Below are 19,754 nucleotides of genomic sequence, written 5' to 3'. Positions count from 1 at the left end.
GGAAGCTGGCCAAAGCTTGCAAAATAAGGGAGAGTGTTAGGGCTCTCATTGCCACCATGGGAAGGGCAGATGGGACCAGGCCTGATGGGACACGGTGGCTCGGCAGGTGCTAGCTGACCACCAGGACTTCTGGGAGAAATGATGTTTGGACACTGTCCTCGTTTGAGCATGGATAGAAAAGATAAGATCAGCTTCAGATTGGAGTGTTCCAGTGTTCAAATCAGTGTGGATATGAGAAAGCCAGAGTGGCTCTTGACCTGTCTACTACCACAGCCTCATCCTTGTTCACTCCCTGTTTGTTCCCTGTCTCTTGTCTTATACGAACACTTGCAGCTCCACATTCTGCCATGATCAAGCATGTTTCCCTAATTACTGCCTAGAATGCCATTCTCCAAGCACCTCATTTTTTAGCCATTTATCCTCAGAGCATTTGAAGCAGATTTTTTTTTTTCTGGGCGAGCACACATGGGCACTTTGTTTTGTCTTGTTGGCTTTATCATGGTGTGCTGGAACTGGCTTATGAATATTTTAGGAATCTGCAGAAGTGGTAGAAATGACAAAACCATACTTAACCCACTGTTTTCTATAATGTGGCTGCATAGAGTAAACCTCAATAAGGGTCTAGTAGGAAGTTTTAAAAAAAAACCTTTTAATTGATATCATGGAATACTTAAATGTATGAGTCACTGTGGAGTCCAGTGAGGAGGAGCGGAAGCCTTTTGTAACAACAGTCCCTGGGGCCCCATCTGAATGTCTCATCAGCCCTCTCTTCCACAGAAAAACAGGCCCAATGGCAGTGGTGTTGCCTGAGAGCCAAGGCTGAGAGAGACCTTGGCATGGCCTGTGTACCCCAGTGCCCTCTCCAGAGGTGGAGGGAAGGCTGGCTCTCTGTTTTCACTTTCTTCCTGTGCCTCACCATGAAGATGAGATGAGAAAATGGCCTAGTTCTAAGAGGAGAGAGGCCAGGCTTGGCCCATAAGAACAAAGCTTCTTCTGGAACTCTGACCCAGCAGGAAGGTGGGACTTCTCATCCTGGAAACATAGGGCCTCCTTCCTTCTCAAGGTGCACTATCCTACCACCCCGCCGTGCTGAGTCCAACCCCTTCCTCCCCGACAGCACAAAGCAGAGGTGGCAACAGTTCTTTAGACTGAAGCGTCTGATGGAAACAGAGGATGTTCTCCACAGATGTGATCCAAGACATCTGGCAAAAATAAGTTCAACAGCTCCTGGAGACGGGTGAGATGCTCTCCAGGAGTCCTCCAACTCCCAGACCACTTGGTTAACAATTCCAGACAGTGCTCGTGACCCAACTCTGTGCACAGCACATTTAAGTGTCGGATTTGGTTGGTTTCCTTTTGAAATGAGATTGTTGAGACACCAGGCTCTGTCCAAAGTGTCTAGGGACCGAGTTTGGACTGCTCTGTGACTACAGGAGCCTTCCCATCTCCACCAGCAGCTGGGGTATGGGAGTGATTCATTTTCAGAACAAAACACCTCCAATCCTAAGGAAACAGACTGGAGATACCCCAGGGGCAAGACTGCAGGAAATAAAGTAATAACGTTATCAGTCTTCACAGAGCTATTTAAATACAGATTGGGTTGCTGGGGAAATGAAAGGGACCCCCTTTTGTTATGAAAATTAAGGGAGCAGGGAGGGCTGTGTCTGTGTTTTGATATGTTAATAAGCTTGGAAGCCTCCCAGGGTGGGGACTGCTGGGGAGGCTGAGTTGCCCAGCTTATTTATTTGTGCAGTTTAATTTAACAGCTAGGCTACAACAGGGCTGCAATCGGGATTGTGTAAAGATAATTACAGTCCTATTATTAATCAAATGCCTGCAGGAGATGGCTTGCCGGCTAGCTGGGCCCAGGCTGCCAACAGAGCTGCAAGTTGGCTGATGCAGCATCGCTGTGGTCTCATTCTGCCATCCAGTGGCCAGTCCAGGAATTGCTTAGGGAAAACAAGGAAAACAGTATCTGAGTTTCTTCTTTAATGAGGTTCTACCCCTTCTAGAAGGAAAAGAAACTGTTGCCTTTTCTGAAAAGATACAAACAGGAAAGACCATTGGAAATGCAATTCAAAGTCCTTCCTTTTTACTGAGAGAGTAACTTGACAATAGATATCATTTTGAGATCAGGATTGTCCACATCCATTACTTTTCTAAACTCTGTGTATTATATAAAGCAAAAATGCTTCCCACTCCATGTTCTTTCAGTTTTCCAACTGTTTTGTTTGATGTTTTAAATTTTTATTGCTTTTGGATTCAGATTCTGATTTTGCTTGATTCTAGTTTCAAGTGGTTCCCACAGAGAATGGCTGACTCCATCTGAGCAACAATTGAGTGAGACAAAGGCAGTGCAGCAGAAGTGGATGACCTGCCCTTTAGGGATGGGAGCCCTCAGAGGCTGAGCATGCTGAGGGGGACCAGACTGCCCCTGCACTTTAAGCTCTGGAGCTTTCCTGAACCCAGTCTAGGGATGGTGGAGCAGGGAGCACGGACTGAGGGGAGATTATACTTTGGGCTTTACCCTTGATAAAGCTATTTTTCTTTCAGCACTGCACACTTGCTTGTTTAGCAGCAATCAGAGCACACACATCGGGGAAAGACTGAGAACTAAGGCAAGCCTTGCTCCAGAGGAAGTCAGGTTTGTGTAGAGGGACAGGTACAGGAACAAATGCACAGACTACAGGGAAGTTTGCAAAAGATATATATCCTTACGCATGTTGTGGGCACAGCTGGCGACCTTCCTGGAATGCTCAAAACTGTCAGTTAATATAATAGGGAGCCAATCAGGGAGTTAGGTGGGAATATATGACCTGGAATTCCTGTCAGTCCTGCACTGGGACTCTGTTCCCTAACCTGTCAGTCGAACACATCACTTTCCATGATGCACTTGCGTCTCATCCAAGACCAGGGAGGAGGAGAAGCCATGATAGCCATGGTTCCTTATAACATCTTCTCTCATCTGAGATCTGTTGTTTGGCTATCTCCCTACAGCTTAGTTTTAGTTAATAAAGAACGACAAGGGGCCGGCACAATAGCCTACCGGCTAAAGTCCTCACCTTGCACGTGCCGGGATCACATACGGCGCCGGTTCTAATCCCGGGGCCCCACTTCCCATCCAGCTCCCTGCTTGTGGCCTACGAAAGCAGTTGAGGATGGCCCAAAGCCTTGGGACCCTGCACCTGTGTGGGAGACCCAGATGAAGCTCCAGGCTCCTGGCTGTTGTGGCCACTTGGAGAGTGAATCAACAGATGGAAGATCTTCCTCTCTGTCTTTCCTTCTTGCTGTGTATCTGACTTTGCAATAAAAATAAATAAATCTTAAAAAAAATAAAGAAGGCAAGATGTATTTTTTAAATAATCACAAATCTATGATTAATTCCATAGTAGGAATATAAAGGGGGAAAGACAAGTATAAGTTACATTGGCCCCTCTGAGCCATAGCCCTTTTAAATGGGAAAAAAGTATTAAAATTGAGATTAGAAAATATCTTTTCCCTCTCTTATCTCTCAAAGGAAATTAAAGTGAACCTGATCTGCCACCCCAGCACTACTTCTTGTAACCACCTTTCTCTCAATTTGTTATGATACTCTGTGCTCTGAAAACTTTCATTAGTCCATTTTTTTTACAAAGTGAACAGAAGTGGTTAAGAAAAGTAAAATAGAAATCTTAGAGTAGGAGAGAATGTTTGTAAAACATATTTTTGACAAAGCATCGTGTCCTAAAAATATACAAAGAACAGAAAAAATTTAACAAGAACAAAGTCAATGAAAATTGAGTCCCCAAACAGTGTCTTGAATGCAAATGCTACAAACCATAGGCCTCAGTCTCCTAGACACCCTCCCTTAGTTTAACTCACTGAATCAAAGAATCAGTACGGCCAACTCTATGACTCTGGTTATCAGACTTACGGGAACACTTGCTTCTTCAGTAGATAGCACCTGGTGGCCAGTATTGTCTCTAGGGGAATTCTAGGGGTAAGGCAGTAGTCCGCAAGCTGTTGGAGGCCCAGTTGGCCACCACACCAGCCACGTGTGTGTTATGCAGGCAGTTCATGCACAGCAACCTGTTGATACTTCAGGACTGGCCTGAAGGCTCCCCACTTGTCCATGACCCAATTCACACTGCTTTCTGGCTTCTTGCCCACCCATGTCCATAGGTGCACACTGCCTTGCTCCTTATCTCAATTTCTGCAGACAACAAGAGCAAGATGACCTAGTTGGGCTAGGTCTTCTCTCCCTGCATGCGGACTTCAAGAGCCAGTAAGTATTGCCACCAACCTAGTGACAAGTCTATTGCCTGGTCACTTCAGAGGCTTGTGGTTCCGTTGCTGTCTTACCAAACCAGCTCCCCTTTCCTTGTAGCCTCCATAAAAACCCCAAAGCACATTCATTCAAGATGGTAGCAGTTCTTTAGGTGGAGGTCTGCTACTCTCTCTCATCTATCAACAAATTAAATCTTCTTTATGATCAACCCTTGTCTTGTTACTACTATTCAGGAACAGTGACCAAACTTCTGGTAAAAACAACTCAATTACACGCATAGAAGATTGGAACAGAAGCTCATTAAAGAAAACACAAATTCATTTAAGATTCTTCCCAGTCCTATTGTTTGTCAGATCATTTTCTTTTCATCACCGAGCAATCATCTATGTTGTGAATCTGTACAGATGGCAAAGAAGCATCTGGGAAAATTTTGCACCTCACATTATTAAGGAGAATGAACTACCACCCTAAAACTACCAGAATGAGCAAAATTCAAGACACAAACAAGACTCAGTGCTACTGAAGATGTGGAGTAATAGAGATGCTCATCTGCTGATGGAGGGATGTGTAGGTGGAACACAGAGGATGCTGTGCATTCACATAATTTTTATGATACTATAATGGTAGACACATGTGCTATCCATTTTTCAAAATCTAGAGAATGTACAACATCAAGAGTGTATCCTAATGTGATCATGGACTTCCGCAGTGATGATATACAGCCCTGGCTCACTGTTTCAGATAGATGCGCTGAGTTTGCACAGAGATGCACACAGGCTCCTGGAGTTCTTCTAATGAGTCATCTAAGCTGTGGCTGTCAAAATATTTAGCTTGACCTGTGGTCTCTGACTTGGATCCCTCCCTTGTCCATGTGTGGAAACTTACCTCTGAATTCTCAATTCTAAAAGCAAAGGGCATTTCCTCAACAGTCCCACAAAGACAGGTTGGGGTGCTCTCAATGTTCGAGGAGCTGGTGTCGGGAGTCGCTCAGCTGACTCTGCCAGCTGCTTTCTGACAGCCAGGGTGGATGAGTCACAACAGGCAAGTAGGCTGACATCAAACGATCAGCCAAAAGTCACTGGAGAATTACTGATGATCCATGAGTCTGTGCTACACTTGATGATCGCAGCACCACTCATCCTACTGGTCCATTTGAAGGTTGCTTTTGTTCATTAGTTAAGTTCATTCAGACCATACTGATAGGCAGATTAGCAGGATAAGATTTTCAACTACATGGGGAATGGGAAGATGAACTGCCCACTGGGTAGACAGATATCATCAACACATGTACTTAGTGAGAATGGAGCTGGTGTTCTAGGTCACATTGCTCATGTGCTTTTCAAATCCTGCTAATTATCTATCACTAGGTTTAGGGGTACCCATCATAGGACCCCTCTCTGCCCTCCTAGCATACTTCACTTGCCTGACAAGCTTCAGCTCTCCTGTAACCTCCTCTGTGAATGTCTTCTGATGCTTCTTCCTCTGGTTAGCTGTCTTTGGTTCCTCTGGATACTGTGTTTTCAGTCTGGCCCACTCCTGCACATATCACAGTAGGCAGAATTTCTGCATTATATGGCTATCTCTCTGCTTTTGTGTGTGTGTGTGTGTGTGTGTGTGTGTGTGTGTGTGTGTGTAAACTGCTCCATGAGGGCCAAAAGTCATTTTCTGTTCAGATGCTCCAGCCGAACCCAGCATCTGGTAGATTTTACCACACACTGAATGTTGTTGAATAACCACCTTGAACCACTCAGTCTCCTGTGGCGCACATTCAGATGCAACCTTCTTGTCAAAAGGCCAGGCTCGTGTGCTCTCACCAGCCTCTGAGGTCCTGTAATTAGTGCAGGTATGAGGTACAGGCTGGCAGTGGGGGCCTCCAGCAGGGAATGCCCGCGGAACTGCTGTTTGATCCTTGCAGTGACGAGAATCTCATCTGTTCTGCTTTTCCTTCCCTCCCAAGGAAGAGGAGACGTGAGATTCTGGTGGGTTCTGTTCACTGTGACTGCCCCATTCCCTGTGGACTTGCTCCTGATGCCTCTTCCTGCTGACACAGGGTGCTTGGTGTCTTGGTGATCAACAGCTTCACAGGAGCTTCAGGATTGCTCTTGGTCTCTCTTTACAATCGATCAGGAGGGTGGGCACCAGCGCTCACGGACCTCCCGCACGCACAGTTCTCAGGCTCTTTTGTCCGAGATCCTGTGTTGCCAGAGGTCTCCATGGATAACAGACACAGCCAACAGTAAATGTACTGAAACACACCCCTGTATCCTGCTCTCAGAATCTGCAGCTCAGCATTTACACAAAACTATAACCTCAAACGTCTGCTTCTTGGCTCACTCAGTCCCAGGAAACACTTCCTCTCCAACAACTGTGTTGCTCCATGGTCTCCAAACCAAACTCAGCTGTGCTGGATCCCAGGCAGGTATGCAGGGGACCACCAACCCCTGAGCGTGTGGAGGGTGTGAGCAACACTAAACAGAAAGGGAGGCTAACTGACTTGTCAAATTCTTCTTTTCATACACCATGAAGCAACTGATTCTTGCATAAAGAGAAAGGTCCCTATTCTCATTTCTTTGGTGACCATGTTTGGTTTGGGTGGAGCTCAGGACTCAGAAGCGGTCACAAAGTCACACACTTGGTAGGTAGTGCCAAGGCCAGATGTACCAATAGATGTTCATCTTCTTTTACAGCTTCTGTACATTTGCATTATGCATGAGTTCTGCATCTGTGGTTGGAAAATACTTGAAAAAACATTGTGTCTGTACTGAGCACACACAGACTGTTTCCTTGTCCTTGTTCCTCCAACAGCAGAATATAACAACTATTCCTGTGGCTTTTACATTGCACTGGGGATTACAAGAAATCTAGAGATGATATAAAAATGTACATATGTAGGATACCTGCATTTTATAGAAGGGGCTTGAGCATTCACAGATTTGGGTATCTATAAGAGATACTGGGACAAATCCTCCATGAATACGGAGGGATGACTGTGTGTTTATACAACTATCTGTCAAGCCTCTTATTGACTCTTAATATTATTGTGATATGAAGGGGAATGCTGCTTTGAGAGCCAGTGAAAAGCATGGAATGTGAGAGTGATGTTGATAAAATGTAATATTTTCTAGGAGATAATTCATTATTGACAGCCCTGCTGTAGCATTTGAATGTGTATACGAATCTCACAGTTCTCATTTCAGCTGAAGAGTTACTTTACTACAACTGACTTTAATGCAACTGCAACTGCATTCGCAGTTTGATAAAGCAGTTTATCAAATTGGAATTAAAAATAGTAGTAATAATAATTGGGCCTGATGCAGTAGCCTAGTGGACAAAGTCCTCACCCTGTACATGCCAGGATCCCATTTGGGCGCTGGTTCTAATCCTGGTGGCCCTCTACTTCCCATCCAGCCCCCTGTTTGTGGCCTGGGAAAGCAGTTGAGGACGGCCCAAAGCCTTGGAACCCTGCACCCACGTGGGATATCAGGAAGAAGCTCCTGGCTCCTGGCTTTAGAGGCTCAGCTCTGGCTGCTGGGGCCACTTGGGGAGTGAACTAGCAGATGGAAGATCTTTGTCTCTCCTTCTCTCTGTGGATCTGACTTTCCAATAAAAATAAATAAATCTTTTAAAAAACAGTAATAATAATTATCTAAGAAATACATGACTAAAACTAAGTCATCTATTTTATATGACTTTCAATAAAAATATACTATGTGAAAATATTGGCTGATATAATTAATGATTTTGATGGAACTAAAGCAAGTAAAAACAGGATATATGCATAATGTTTATAATATTTGGGTTTATTTTATTACTTTATCAAATATTACTAGATTTTCAATAGAATACCTAGATGTGCAATAGAAATTGAATTCAATCATCTTTTATATTCACTGAGCTCTTGGTGATAAAAAACCACAGATTTTATATATGTAAAGCAAGATATATATATGTACATAAAACTGCATATATGGATATATATACACACAGAAGTATAGAGAGATTTTATAAATATAGCAAGATAGAGATATCTAAGATATATACATACATAATTTTGCTTTATACACACATTTCTATACTTAACCATAAGGGCATATTCTTAAAAGTGAGAAGATAAAATGTATCTTACTCATTTTAGAGCTTGGGTTTCATTTTTGCTTCTTGAATATTGATACTTATATATCTATGGACTGTCATTCTCTTGTTTGAATCTCCCAAATTCAGAAGTGGGTCTATGCCCAGGGCCTTATTTGGTGGGATATCCAACAGTAAAGGTGTTTACTGTACTGGAACAAGAGACGATTCCTCCTAAAATATCTGGTTAATGGATGCAGGATTCTTACATTCCAGGGGTGTATTGTTTTGGCTGAACAGAACAGTTAAGGAGCTACTGTCAGATTTCAACGTGGATACAGCTGGGTGGGTATACACCTGGTGTGTGCATTTGTGCTTTTTAATTGTTGCTATTGTTTTTTTTAATAGAAATTACATCACTTCATTTATTACAGCAAATAGTAAATGAGAGTCAGTAATTCAAGAGGACTTCAGAAAGCTTTTTCATCCGTAACATGATAGACAAGACAAGCACCTTGCTCACCCATGCCTTTGGTTATTTTTTCTTTTGATCTCTGTTCTCTTATCCACATCAGTCTGCTGCTTCCAGAATGGAATTTTTCCTTTGAATTTTGTATTTGTTAGATGGCTAATTTGTGAGCTTGCTTTAACAATGTAATAGTGAGCCCTAAGTTAGCTGAGGAGCCTCGACAAATCTTTGATTTCAGGTTCATCCCCAGACCCATGGACATTTTCCTTAAAAAGTTGCAAGAGAAGAGGAAAAGCAGAGACCTGAGATGGAAACCAGCAGAAGCACAATGAACACGGCTCCCACAACACTACTGGACAGCGGGCCTCCAAAGGTGAAAACAAAACAGCAGTGTGACCTCATATGACTGCAGGGAGTACCTGTCTTTAGCTTCTTCTGTAACATGGGCCACAGGGCAAAAATCTTAATGGCAAATGCCACCATGATGAATTAATGTAGAGACTGGGTAAAGTATAAGGCTAGGCAGACAGAAGTGATAATGGCTATGTTCAAGGACAGTGGGCTGGACACAATGGCAGCAGGGGCACCACAGTCAAAGAAGAGGTGGCCTAAGAACATGAAGACTGTCACGGCCTAGATGGTGTCAGGGCTGACAGACTCTGTAAGGATCCTTAGCACTGGTGAAAAACCATAAGAGGAATTAATGAAAACAAGAGCACTCTTCAGATCAGCCCTGGCTTCACCCAGTCTTCCTCCTCCCTTCACCTCCATCAGTGAGATTGAACAGAACATGCCCAATCAATGAAGAAGCCAGGCTAGCTTCAAACAGCTAGTGGGGTGCCAGAACATGCTCGTCCATATGCCACCAAATAATCACCAAAAACATGGACACTGCATAGCTACTGTACCACCACACTGTATTCAAATACCACAGCTCAGTACTGGTATCCAAGGCGCTTCCAGGAACCTCTAATTCCTGTAGTTACCAGGGAAGGACTGTTGATCACATAAGACCTTCTCCTACCTGACCGCCTTGGGGTTAGTTACAGGTTGGGCACACATTATCCTTTCTTTCACTCAGGCCAGTTCAGTCTCCCTTGCAGAAGTCCAAGTGTTCCCATTCTTTATAAAGTTTTAAAGTAAGACCTCTCTGAAAATTCCATGCTATGCTTTGGTTAATATTCTACCAACCTTTCCTTGTTTTCAAAGGCAGCAACCCAGGCTAGATCTGCAAAGATGAGTTTGTTCTCTGAGGTAGGACAGCACAGCCAAGTTTCTTATTTCTTCTGGGAAGACCATGACAGGTTTGGCTTTGCAAGCCAGACACCCTGGATCCCCTGTCATGGCACCAGGGACTGCAGCTGCACGCCAGGTCTGGGGACTGGGCTGCAGTTGGGGATAGCAGGGTAGCATGTCCCCAGGGGTGCATCACTCACACTCCAGGCCTCCCTCACCCTGTTACCCCTCACCCAGCCTTAGGACAGCACAAGACAGCAGAAGAGGAGGCCTGGAAATTACTGCCCACAGGGGACCCAGCTGCCCAGTGTCCTTTTCCTAATCTGATCCCACAGATGGTATAGGCTTAACCACCTTATGGGACACCTGTATCATGTTCTGCTCATCCTATCCCTGTTTTCGGTGGTACTTTCATATGGAATTCAAACTTGAAATTCTGCACATCACATTTATCTCTTCACTGAAAGTCTGCTTCCCACCCCTTCACCTTTATCCAAACCCCCAACTTGAGGGCATAGAGAATGGGGTGTTTATGGGTTCAGCTTGGTTATTGTGGCCATTTGGAGAGTAAACCAGAAAATGGAAGGTCTTTCTCCCTGACTCTCGTTCTCTCTGTGATTCTGCCTTTCAGTGAAAATAAATAAAATTTTTTTTAATTGGAAGGAGAGACAGAGAGAAAGATCTTCCATCTGCTGGTTCACTCTCCAAGTGACCACAATGGCTAGAGCTGAGCTAATCTGAAGGCAGGAGCCAGGAGCCCCTTCCAGATCTCCCACATGGGTGCAGGGTTCCAAGGCTTTGGGCTGTCCTCAACTGCTTTCCTGGCCACAAGCAGGGAGCTGGATGGGAAGTGGAACAGCCAGGATTAGAACCAGCGCCCATACGGAATCTTGGCATGTGCAAGGCAAGAATTTTATGTACTAGGCTACTGCACTGGGCAAATAAAGCTTAATAAAGAAAACAAATAAATCTTAATAAAGAAATAAAATAGAATAAGTAAAAAACAACAATCATATATATCAATGTATTAAAATTGTATATTTTAATTTTATATGTACATATACACATATAAATACATACATAGACATATATGCACACACATATACATATAAAGAATGCACCATCCCAGGGCAGCCACTGACACCACACGTATGGTGCACATGGATGCCAAGCCCTGTGTTCTGATTACCATCCACTCATATGCCTAGCTTTCCCTCTCAGCATTCCTCTCCTTGGCTGCTAACCTTTGCTTTCTGTCTGTCGTTCATGGTTTAGCAGCCAGGGCATCCTCTGACTCTGACCTATATACCTGTTGGGCGTATTAAACCACCGGGCGCCACTCAGTGTCAGCACTCTTCACCCAGATATCTTAGTCCCAGATATCTCTGCTGGCTGGAGAAGAAAGGACAGCAGATAAAACATAACTGTGAGGAAGACAGAGTGGAACTTGATGGGGTACAATTGTAAAACAAATGCATCTTTTTCCTCTTCAGGCTGTCTGGCAAACCTACTTTGTCAACCCTTTCTGCCCGCTCAAAGATGATATCTCAGGCAGGTTCCTCAATTTCTTGTCACTTGCAGGAAATGAAAAGTACTTTGGTGGCTGCTAGTCTCAAAATAGTCTGATTTCAGTGATAAAATGTCCAGTCTCCTGTAATTTTTAAATTCTGAACTTCAGGCTTCTCACCAGTCCCCCTGGGATGGGAAACAGCTATGTGGTCAGGTTCTTTATTTTTCCACCCTTCCTGATTATGCTTGAGTCCTTTAGGAAGACGAACAGTTGGGGGACATGAATCAAGCATCATTTGGGAAGTCTGTGAAACCCCATCCCTGAGTTCCACGGCACCGACAACTCTCGAAGTTCGCTGTTTCTCACATGGTCTCTTGTGACTTCTTCCACCTGAATTCCTATCCACAGCAGAGCTGCTGAAGAGAGGCCTTAGTTTTTGTGGGGAACTCTGTCTTATTGGTGACTCAGAATCCTCTAAGAGGGGTGTGTACACGCATTCTGAGTAGTCTCTTTGAAGCCTCTCTTGCTGGGTGTGAGGGAGAAGGTAACTGTCCCAGCCAACACCTGAAGAAATCTGAGAATTCTTCCTTTGTGCCTTGTCCAACCTCCACCCTTTTGCCCTCACCCAAGTATAGAGTTGAGACTAAACTCATTTTCCATGGCCTTCTTTGCATGTCCTGCTTGGATAATATTTCACTTTGCTCTGGAATGTGGAATCATTTCCCACTTGTTATTTTTTTGTTTATGAAACAGTAAACAAACCAGAGGCTTTGGCTCTTTCCTGGAAGTTAACATAAGAACCCACTTCTCTCTGGGGTCACTCTTTCTTTGATTTTGATAATAAATTGCTGACTTTGCCCTGCAGTAGGCTTCAGGGTAGTCCATCTGAGAAGCAAGAAAATAATCTGATAGCAAATCAGTGTTTGCCTTGATGACTTTGGGGTTGAGGCTCAGACTGAAAGCCCTGAACATCTGTTCTGCTTCTGGGGGCTCACTAGACTATTGTGGGGTAGACAGATAGTTCAGGGTCATGAGCTTGGAAGCCACTTCCCGCCCCACCACCTAGGTGTTCCCCCCTGCCCACCTGTGATGCTTACCTATCATTACTGGAATCTGAGGGGGGCAATATTGCACTGTTGTGTAACCACTCCCCTCAGAAGCCCCCATAAAGGCCCATGATAGGGAGGGGCTCGCCCTCTTGGTCGCATGCTTCCATCACTCTGGCACTCTGACTCTTGGCCTCCCCAGAACCTGCTTGCTCTATGGCTTCCCACAGACATTCTCTGAGGACAGCTAGCCCCTGAACATGGGCCCTGTATGTCTGTATTCTTCACCCTCTGTTAACTGCTTGGACAGGACAGTAAAGATAGCAATGGTAAAATGCTTTGTATTTTTTTTTTTCATTTTAATATATTTTTATTTTGAATTTTGAATTGTGGTACAGTTTTGTATGCTTTGTATTTCTAATGTATGTGCTTTTGAGAGTTCCAGAAGAGGTGAGGCCTAACAGTAATGGAATGTGGGCAGAGAAGCCAGGGAAAGGTGAATGTCTGCAGCTTTGTAAGTGTGCCCACGTTGTTTGCTGTATGTCCCTTCTAATGACTTGTAGTGCTGGGGAAGCTGGGACACAGGTCTTCAGTTTAATGAATGGTCTTTCAAGGCAATGACTGTTTTGATTACATGGGCTTCTGATTTGCTATTTCTAGTGAGCCCTATTATCACCAAGCTTGGTTAATAAAGACTCCCTAATAAACCTGAGACTTGTCTGGCATGATCTTGCTCACATCTGCAACAGACCACATGCAGTCTCTCAATGAGCACCCTCATTCAACCTCCAGTGAACCCGTTTCATCTTGTGCTGACTTCTCCAAGGCTTGCAAAAGTACATTTCCTGTGTTTTGAACAGCCCATCTTCTAAATCATGAGACCAAATCATTCTATTATTGTCCCCAAAGCAGAAGCAAGATATCACCAGGCTCCAGCCTCCCACCCTGAGTTCCAAGTATCCTTGCTCCTCCTTTGGGATTGCTAATTAACCACTTATCAAAAGGAATCCACTGAGCCCAGCACAGTAGCTTAACAGCTAAAGTCCTAGCCTTGAACGCACCACAATCCCATATGAGTGCTGATTTTAATCCTGATGGTCCCGCTTCCCATTCAACTTCCTGCTTGTGGCCTGGGAAAGCAGTTAAGGACGGCCCCAAGCCTTGGGACCCTGCACCCGCATGGGAGTCCTGGAAGAAGCTCCTGGTTCCTGGCTTCAGACTGGCACAGCTCCGGCCACTGTGGCCACTTGGGGAGTGATCAGCAGATGAAAGATCTTCCTCTCTGTCTCTCCTCCTCTCTGTATATCTAACTTTCCAATTAAAAAATATCTTTAAAAAAAAAAAAAAAGGAATCCGCTGAACTGAAGGTGTGGTGTAACTGGCTTAGAAAGATCATCTAGCAATATCATAATGATCAGTATCTCGAAGGGTATTGTTTCAGGGAAATTCCAGACTGGCACAGAGAGTGACTCTAAGTTGCACATGGTCCCCAGTGACTAAAGCACACCTGGGCATCAAAACATTCCCTGGGGCCTGGCATGATGGCTCAATGGCTAAATTCTCATCTTGCAAGTGCCAGGATCCTATATGGATGCCCATTCATTTACTGGCTACTCCACTTCTCATCCAGGTCCCTACCTATGGCATGGAAAACCAGTAAGGGATGGCCCCTAGTCTTGGGACCCTGCACCCACATAGGAGACCTTGAAAGAGCTCCTGGTTTCGGTTGCTCAGCCATGGCCGTTCATCATGGCTGGAAGATCATGGATGGATCTTCCATCATGGATGGAAGATCTTTCTGTCTCTCCTTCCCACTGTACATCGGATCTGCCTAATAAAAATAAGTAAATCTTAAAAAAATTCCCTGAAGAGCATAGCCAGCTCCTTGCCAATCAAAGAGAGACCAATGAACATCACTGACAAACCAGGAACATGAACCTCACAGCCCCAACTCCAACATGTAACAACTGTCACACCTAATTTCTCAGGGAGCCCAACAATTAAGCCATAGCTGTTCATCTCCTTCCTCTGTGTACGCCTACTTGCATGTACCCCCCCTAGCTTTGTGTGTCTCTGGTGACTGGACTCAGGTGGGGGTTCTACAGCAACTCCTCCAATTAATCTGGGGGACTATACCATAATCAGACTTTTGTAGGAGGGTGGAATCTAATCTCTACATCTAGAGAAGCAGTTTAAGTATGATAAGCACACACATATACAGTGAATAAAGTGGTAAATTTTATTTAAAAGTTTGGAAAGCAAACACACACACACACACACACACTTGTGGGCTTAGTTGACGAGTAGAGTGAACCAGGATGGGAAACGTACAGAGGAGGGAAGTAGAGAGAGGATAGTTCAATAACCCCTCTCTTTTCGGTGACTGAAGAAAGAAGAGAGTTTCCTGCCTCTTTGTTAATGTCAGAAGGAAAGAGACTACATGAATGCCATCTCCCACTCCAGGGAGAAAAACACACTGAGAAAGGAACATAGATTTATAAAAAGGGATGTTGGCTTCCAGTTGGGTGGTCTTAATTTAGCTACTTGCTTTATCCTATATCAAGGCCATTGGGAAGGTACCCTGTATTTTTTTTTAAGATTTTTTAAAAATTCATTTTCATTGGAAAGGCAGATGTACAGAGAAGAGGAGAGAAAGAGATGAAGATCATCCGTCTGATGATTCACTTCCCAAGTGGCTGCAACGGCGGGCGCTGTGCCGATCCGAAGCCAGGAGCCAGGAGCCAGGAGCTTCTTCCTCATATCCCACGCGGTGTAGGGTTCCAAGGCTTTGGGCCATCCTCCACTACTTTCCCAGGCCACAAGCAGGGAGCTGGATGGGAAGTGGAGCTGCCAGGATTAGAACCGGTGTCCATATAGGATCCCAGCGCGTTCAAGGCGAGGACCTTAACCGCTACGCCATTGCGCCGGGCCCGGTACCCTGTGTTTTGCAGAGAACGTACTCAGCTTTCTGGCTTGTAATATGGTGGTAGATTTCACATAGCTATGTTTACATGTAGACATCCTTGTCATTCATGGTATCCAGCTGGCTCTGATTCCATTCTGCAGAATAATGTGTTACATACTTCAAAGCCATGGAAACAGGAATAGTAAAACAAAAGTTTACTCAAGTGCAATCCAAGGGGCGAAGAAGACAGTGAAGAGAGCACTTGGCACCCTGTCTTCCTGGTTGGGAGCTTTTATCCCTGAAACACAAGGGACATTGACTAGTGATGATGATAGAAACAAGGTGGCGCTAATTTTCACTGGAGACTCTTGCCTTATACAAACAGAGGCATTTTAATTCAGACAATCATAAGGTAGACAAAGGGCTAACATAATTTATCCAAAAGGTGAAAAAGTAAACACACATATTTGTGTGAGTTGTTCTACAGGAAGAAATATGTGTGATGAGCCAACAGTGGGCCAGAGATCTGTAAGAAGGAGCAGTGGGGGAATTGGGCTTCAAACTCAGGTACCCCAGTATGGAATACAGACCCCTAAGCAATGAGCAGCCCCCACAATTTATTTTCATGAAGGAAATCTGGGAGCTTGAAGGAACTATTGGCCCAAATTTTAAGAGTCACTCTTGAATCAATTAGCTCATGAATAAATATGTAAGTGATAAGGTTAAAGGAATCAGATCATCCTCAAACAAAGCTTCTATCTAATTTATACACTGCAGAAGAACAAAGACAGTCCTATCTTAATGAAAGATTTAAAAAAATCTGAGGCCAACTGTCTTAAAACCTTGAGATGATGAATATTTATTTTAAGGCACTACATTTACTAAAATATTTGTTCTGAAAACAGTGTCAGTTGAGGCTGTAAACTTTGTTTGCCATAGGCAGTGAATTTTTATTCACCAGTCTTGAGATAATTAACCCATTGACTCTGGCATCATTGATTTAGTTCCAATTAACTCAAACCATGTAACATCTGCACAGAGCCCCTCAGAAGTGGGAACATAGCTAAAGGCATTCCTTATTGCAGAAAAGTTACATAACCATTTTAGAAAAGGACTCTAAAAGTTTAACTTAAAATACAATGCAGAATTTTGGTTTATCTACGGAATCTAGGATCTCCGGAATCTAAGGGTCTAAGATCTAATAAATCTAAAACTCTGGTGAGATGCTTGAAGAGAGACTAATTATACCCTGAATTCAATGCGCTCCCCTTCCTGGGAATCCACAAGCAAGCCCTGAAAGTGGCTCAGGCTGGAACCAGAGGGGCTGGAATTGATTGCTGACTTGAAGCTTGCTTCTGATGAACACGTGCTAAAATTCATAGTGCCACCAGGTCTCTGCAGTAGGCATAGGGGAGCCAAGGGGGAGTGACTGTCTCTGTACTGGCTCTTCCTTTCTGAAGCCAGAAAACTTTTGTTAGTGAGTCCTAGTGGCAGACACAGATCTTCAGAAATCTGGGTACTACCTGTGCCTGGCCACAGATAAGAACTTGTAGCTCTTTACTGGCTAAAGAAATGAGTCTGGGATAAGAGATAATCCATCGTCAAAGTGGACAAATCACATGACACCTGCTTTTTCCTGTGTATTGGAAGTCATGGCATTGTCCCAATTCAATGTGAAAAAAACTGGATTAGCAGGCCCAGGGCTCAGTCTTACACCAGCCATTGATTTGCTTTCATGGCTTCTTACAAGACTTCTCCTTTCTGGTCCACAGTCTCCCTTTTTTCCTTTTCTCACTGATCTCATTCACGAAGTCTCCACCAAGTGATCTCCCCAAGGACTATCCTGTAACCATAACAAGCATATTTTCCATTTCTTTTTCCTATTTTAACAAAGGCTAGCTACTAGTATTGTGACTTACCCAGTGACTTTTCTCTTGTTTTATACCATTTGCCTAAGAATTTCAGGCTCCATGGTCCTAACTGCCTGTTCCCCACCTCTACTACCCTTTCTCTTGTAGAAGTCGTCTTGCTGATGTGTAAATGTTGGGGAGAGCATATTTGGGATGATGGAGTCCACCTTCCTCTGGGTGTCCACTCTAATAAACCTATACCTTTTGCATCAGTTTTCATCCCCAGTGAATTGACTACCCAGTACCAAGTAGCCTGGGTCTAGTTTGGTATGGTGACGTGTCCACACTGGGGACTAGGCTTTCAAACTAAGGGCTTGGGAGGGCAACAGTTGCATTCCATTCATAGTAGACTGGGTAACCTCAATACACTGAGGTCCCTGGAAGACAAGAGGCCTCAGGTTGGAGTTCATGAGAATGAATAGTTGACTTTCTAGGATTATTTAAAAGACTTCACAAACATCCAGCCCATCTATCAGGCTTCATTTCATCCAGCTCTGACAAGAAGGGTGGGATCCCTAAAGTTAGTAGTTCTTTCTCCACCAAATGTAGGATGATGGAAGTTTTACCTATCAAGTGATAAACAGCAAGGCTTTGGGGTTAGGCAGATTGGAGTTGCAGCTCTAGCAAATATCACTGCTCACTTCCATGAGCTCCTGTGCTTTCCTCTGTAAAATGAAAGTCAGCCTCACACAGACAATGTGAGCAACAGGCAAAAGAACTCACATGTGAATCACTTAGATGGTGACCTGCAGAACGTTCAGGGTCTGCATGCGCTTGTGGTCCTCCTGTTGCCATCATGACTCTGAGTCTTGGAAGACAAGGCACTTACTCCCAGCTATTCTGGGCTTGTAGAAGTTCACCCTGTGCCAGCTTACATTGCTGTTTGATGATGCTAATTTCTTTCTCAGGCACCTCACCACATTTTCCGGGTTGTAAATCTGCCTCTCACCCTTGTAGCCAGCTGCCTCTTGAGCAGGAACCAATTCTCTGTAATCAAGCCCATGGAGATGGCAATTCCCCATTCTACATCTGCTGGGTGCTCACAGCTTTATTGCTCTCCTCAGTTAGAGCTGAAATACTTCATAGCATTAATGCTTTTCAGATTGAAACCTGCGGGGTTGGTTTTTCAATTTCCCTCCTGGGACAGGAGCAGAACTAGTCTTGCAGAAGACAAACTAATTGAGAGGCTCCTGACAAGGCCCTAGACCCAGCTAACTGGAAGAGGAGCACCTCTGGCATGAGCAGGGTTTGTTTTCCAGGGAGGATTTGTCTACCTGGAGCTTGTGGGCCATCAGCAGGACAGGTGGCTGGGACTGCTACTGCTGGAAAAATCAGAAAGCATACTCTCTATGGCCACTCAGCCAAGAGCTATGTGCCCAGCGATGCCAGCAGCCACAGCAACAGCAAAAACACTTAGTCTCTTGTCTTTTTAAAAAAAATTATGTAGGGGCCCGGAGGCGTGGCCGAGCGGCTAAAGTCCTCGCCTTGAACGCCCCGGGATCCCATATGGGCGCCGGTTCTAATCCCGGCAGCTCCACTTCCCATCCAGCTCCCTGCTTGTGGCCTGGGAAAGCAGTTGAGGACAGCCCAAAGCTTTGGGACCCTGCACCCACGTGGGAGACATGGAAGAGGTTCCTGGTTCCCGGCATCGGATCGGCGCGCACCGGCCCGTTGCAGCTCACTTGGGGAGTGAAACATCGGATGGAAGATCTTCCTCTCTGTCTTTCCTTCTCTCTGTATATCCGGCTTTCTAATAACAATAAAAAAATCTTTAAAAAAAATTATGTGAAAGGCAGAGTAACAGAGAGAGGAGGAAGAGAAGGGGGGTGGAGAGAAACAGAATCTTCCATCCATTGTTTTACTCCCTAAATGGCCACAGCAGACATGGCTAGTCCAGGCCAAAACCAGGAGCCTGAAGATGTTTCAAGGTCTCCCATGTGGATGCAGTGATCCAAGCATTAGGGCCATCCTCCACTGCTTTCCCAGGTACATTAGCAGGAAGCTGGATCAAAAGTGGAGCAGTTGGGACTTGAACCAGCACCCATAATGGACTCCAGCATCAAAGGTGGAAGTTTAGCCCACTATACCGCAATATGGGCCCAACTTGTCATGTTGTGAGACAAGCATTCAGACTATATGGTGCCCAGTAACCTATTATAGTATATTTTGGGTAAATCTCTACAATGAAAATGAGAGAATGATCATTGTTCATAAATCTCCTGATGTGGAAACTGAGAAGGCAAGGATCAGCTGTTCAAGGTGATACAGCAGACAAAAATGCAGCCTGCTCTGAACTGTGAGGGCCATTGGGTGTTTCCATTCTGTGGCTTGGCCTTCCAT

The 19,754-nt window shown here is 44.6% G+C and overlaps 1 pseudogene; it reads right to left on the bottom strand.

Moving 5' to 3' along the window:
• Nucleotides 1-9,010: 9,010 nt before the first annotated feature.
• LOC101528977 (phosphatidylinositol N-acetylglucosaminyltransferase subunit C-like) lies at nt 9,011-9,869 on the bottom strand (annotated as a pseudogene).
• Between the last annotated feature and the right edge of the window lie 9,885 nt (nt 9,870-19,754).

Source organism: Ochotona princeps, chromosome 17 (assembly GCF_030435755.1).
Source record: "Ochotona princeps isolate mOchPri1 chromosome 17, mOchPri1.hap1, whole genome shotgun sequence".
NCBI lineage: Eukaryota > Metazoa > Chordata > Mammalia > Lagomorpha > Ochotonidae > Ochotona > Ochotona princeps.
The sequence above is the reverse complement of the archived record's forward strand: the minus strand, read 5'-3'. Positions and strand labels throughout refer to the sequence as shown.